General features: G+C 29.8%; 1 protein-coding gene across 1 annotated transcript in view; it reads left to right on the top strand.

Moving 5' to 3' along the window:
* The window catches only part of LOC144980102 (guanine nucleotide-binding protein G(t) subunit alpha-3-like), a 116,010-nt gene that overhangs the window by 19,370 nt on the left and 91,640 nt on the right, over positions 1 to 5,000 (top strand). The gene's annotated exons all lie outside the window — the stretch shown is intronic.

Below are 5,000 nucleotides of genomic sequence, written 5' to 3'. Positions count from 1 at the left end.
CGCGTAATCGGAATCTTTGGGCCAGAAACAATCACAAATACTGATCTCTACGAAAGAACCAGGGTCCAACGCCTGGGTACAATAATAAAAGAACAGCGATGGAGGCTATTTGGTCACATATTACATCGAGAACATAACATCCCAACCCAAACTGCAATGACAGAATATTTCCTTCATGGCAACAAATATGTAGAGAGACTACCAACATCAATAGTAACTACTCTGAATCAGGATCTCTCTATATATCAGAAATTTCGGAATTAATCCCCTAAGAACTAAGAAAAACTGCAGTGCCCTCCGTACTAAAGTCACAACAAGATCTTGACAGCCTCAAAACTCTGGTCCAGGGCCGTGCCCAATGGAAACAATTAACAACATGGATGGAGAGAGCTGCTATACTCGTCGAAGTTTAAAATACTCCCTGGGTGAATCACACAATTCTAAGCAAGCATCATTCAGACTTACTACTACATTGTTGTAATGGATATACTCTCAAACCAACGCAAAATATTGCTTATTACTGTACAACAACGTCAAATCAAGCAAATAAATAATCCCGTTATCATACCTGCAAATTATAATATTCACGTTTCTCCCCTTATGAGATAAGGCAATCGTAAATGACTTTTCTTTTCATCTAATTAGGTTTCATGATTAATTCTTACGGCGAAAACAATTTTAAAAAGGTGCTGTCCATATCGATACGGGCTTTTTGGTGCCATGATGTCAGTTAGTGTAAAAATGGTCTCTCTGCACTGACCGACGTGTGGTTATTTGCAGGTCTGATAACCCAAATTGTTGTAATGGAAATACTCTCAAACCAACGCAAAATATTGTCCATTACAACAAGGTTAAGACAAGTCAATAATTGCCTATGGTTGTCATTTGTGCACGTAGGTATTGACCATAGACTTAAAGAGAGTCTCAACGCTGACCGTTTTTGAGAGCGGATCACATGACTGAAACCGTATGGAACTCTTTTTGTCTGTTGAACAAACAAGTGAGGCGCCATCTTACATATTTTCCATCTTTCGGTTCATAGATAATCGATGTTTTAAGCAAACAGTTCTTACATAATTGCTAACACAAATAGATAGATCCATCATCGTAATTACTAGTTCCGTTTTCAAATGCAATAATCGACCCAAGAATTATACCAGTCTTAGTCTTGGTTTTCATCAAGGTGAGGGAAATAATAAGTATAGTCGATTACTCCGCTGGGCACGGCTGGGTATCGGTAACGAACTAGATAGTTGTCCGATGTTAGGGTTGTCGGATTGTTTAATTCAAGACTTTGCATGTTTCGTTACAAAAACCGCACCATGGTATCTGGTGAGGTTAATTAAAAATGGTAACGGATATAATATGTGTCAGTGCATGACGTAATCAGTCGGAAGGTGAAACTTTTGGTTTTGCATTTTTTGGGCGGGGGGAGGCGGGATTTCTGAAAGAATATGCTCCCCAGAGCATTTTAATCTTTATTTGAAGTATATCGGATGATCTTGAAGTTATGGAAAGATGTATGGGAAAGGTATCCAGCAACTTTTCTCATACTTTTTCAACTTGAGTAGCTGTATCTAGAAGTGAAATTAAGCTTTAATATTTCTCGATGATGTACAAAAAGGGTTGATTTAATCATTTATGACGAAACTCATTTTAGATAAAAATTGACCGTCAAACTAAACTTAGCAATATCTCAGTTCAAACCTTTTCCCCCATCCGACTGATTATGTCATTCACTGTAACATAGGATTTTGTCACGGTGGTCTGTCATGTCTTACGGTGAATCGTTTTCTATTTATATTTTTTAATATATTCATTTTCATTGGCAAGAATCAATTTTAAAATCCCGGCAAGTTCAGTTCATTGGATGGGCGATTATTTTTAATTAAATTCAATGTTAAAAAATGACAAATCCAGTGGAAGACATAAGTTTATTGTTAACTATCATCTCTGATATGATTACACATTACAGTAGAACCTCGGTATAACAGTGATGGTGGGACCAACCTAAAATCCTTGTTATAAACGAATCCTGTTATAGCCAACCTTCAAGAGAAATGACCCAAATAGCCTAAATCACAATTTAAAAAGAAATAGCATAGAGTAGTAAGTAGCTTATACACGGACACCTTCCATGCATACAGAAGGTTCTCGAACCAGGCCTAGCCTAGCTCTCGGTTGCCTTTAACTGTAAGCCTAACTGAGCGTAATGAAATGTAGGCTAATATATTGTATTTGAAGATTTTGAGTGGGTTTCGCGCCCGAGTTTTAATCGATTAAGCTCTTAAAAGTCCTACTATAGCCGGCAAATTATTTTAATAAGGCAAATAGTGAGAAAATGAAATGGGAATTTTAAATACCCCTGTTATAACCGGGTGCCTGTTATATTCGGACTTGTTATATTGAGGTTTCACTTTACACAATAGCAACAACTATGATGACATGAAGAGCAAAGGCATCTGGTTGTTGTTGTAGTTGTATTTAATAATAGAGTTTAAAGGTAACTAAGGTAAACAAGCATATTTGGACCAAACTTTCCATCTTGATCGAATATTATGTCTATCACATGACAAAGGCGATTCGTATTCATTGATAGATTGAAATAGTTGCCACGCCCACCTCGTTATTTATCATCATAATCTATGGATAATATCAATATTGCTCGATATGGCTGTTATAATAGAATACGTTGGTCAGTGACCTAGAACCATGACTCGAGTTGTGTAGCACGCTAGAATTAAGAGTTTTTTTTTTTAAATGTACAGCGTACAGTGTATTTTGTTTCAAATGACTGAATAAAATTAAATCTTAAATTTCTCATACTACTACTACTACTACTACTACTACTACTACTACTACTACTACTACTACTACTACAACTACTACTACTACTACTACTACTACTACTACTACTGCTACTACTACTACTACTACTACAACTACTACTACTACTACTACTACTACTACTACTACTACTACTACTACTACTACTACCACATCTACTACTACTACTACTTTACTTCAACAATAACAACAACAACAACAACTACTACTACTACTACTACTACTACTACTACTACTACTACTACTACTACTACTGCTACTACTACTACTACTAATAATAATAGTAATAAACCCAGCGCAACCAAGAGCATTTATAAAGCGCAATATCAACTAAACGTGCTCAAAGCGCTTTACAGGTGGTTCCGAGCCAACAAATGACATTTAGGACGGGGCATGACGCCTATTAGCCGATGCTACAGTTTTGCGGACAGAGACAAAGCTGATAATGGCCAGGTAATCATTTTACAACTGAGTACGGTGAGAGAATGTGAGTAAAGAGTCTTTTCCAAGGACTCAACTATGCGCCGAGCGAGGCTTGAACCCAGGACCTTCCGCATCCGATCTGAAAGCGAGTGTCATACCACTAGACCACATAGCCGCACTAATAATAATAATAATAATAATAATAATAATAATAATAATAATAATAATAAATAATAATAATAATAATAATAATAATAATAATAATAATAATAATAATAATAATTATAATAATAATATTAATAATAATAATAACAATAATAATAATAATAATAATAATAATAAAAATGATAATAATAATAATAATAACAATAATAATAATAATGATAATAATAATAATAATAATAATAATAATAATAATAATAATAATAATAATAAGATAATAATAATAATAATAATAATAATAATTAATAATAATAATAATAATAATAATAATATAATAATAATAATAATAATAATAATAATAATAATAATAATAATAATAATAATAATAATAATAATAATAATAATAATAATAATAATAATAATAATAATAATAATAATAATAATAATAATAATAATAATAATAATAATAATAATAATAATAATAATAATAATAATAATAATAATAATAATAATAATAATAATAATATAATAATAATAATATATAATATAATAATAATAATATAATAATAATAATAATAATAATAATATAATAATAATAATAATAATAATAATAATAATAATAATAATAATAATAATAATAATAATAATAATAATAATAATAATAATAATAATAATAATAATAATAATATAATAATAATAATAATAATAATAATAATAATAATAATAATAATAATAATAATAATAATAATAATAATAATAATAATAATAATAATAATAATAATAATAATAATAATAATAATAATAATAATAATAATAATAATAATAATAATAATAATAATAATAATAATAATAATAATAATAATAATGATAAAATAATAAATATAATAATAATAATATAATAATATAATTAATAATAATAATAATAATAATAATATAATATAATATAATAATAATAATAATAATAATAATAATAATAATAATAATAATAATAATGATAATAATAATAACAAAAGGAAAGCAATTAGGAAACCATGTCTTTGATTGTTGTTCGAGACGGTACGACAAATAATGTGTGACCCGCCGCGGCAAAACGGTATTAAGTCGAGGTGGAGCTGATGCTTACAATTCAATATTAATAATATCAATAATTAAATAGATTTGACTCAAAATAAATACCGTCATAGAACAGAGAGAGAGAGAGATAGATAGAGAGAGAGAGAGAGAGATAGAGAGAGATAGAGAGAGAGAGAGAGAGAGAGAGAGAGAGAGAGAGAGAGAGAGAGAGAGAGAGAGATACATTATTTGATTTCCTCAACTCCGAGTAATCTTGAATTTATTAATTCTAAAACATTTTGAATTCATATTCATGTTTTATTTATCCATTATATCATTCCGAAATATTACCAGATCGACGCTCCGGGTCACAAAATAATATTTTATTATTCGAACGTCTACCACAACAATTGAAGTTGTTTTCCTTTCTTGTTTCATTTATCGCATCGATTTTCTCATGTCTCTGTGTATTGTTCAGCGGAATGCCATTAGATGTTTGAATGAGGGGGAATTTA

The sequence above is a fragment of the Berghia stephanieae genome, chromosome 9 (assembly GCF_034508935.2).
Source record: "Berghia stephanieae isolate SIO BIC M18660-M18661 chromosome 9, UCSD_Bste_1.3, whole genome shotgun sequence".
Classification (NCBI taxonomy): Eukaryota; Metazoa; Mollusca; class Gastropoda; order Nudibranchia; family Aeolidiidae; genus Berghia; species Berghia stephanieae.
This window is presented reverse-complemented; position numbering and strand designations above follow the sequence as displayed.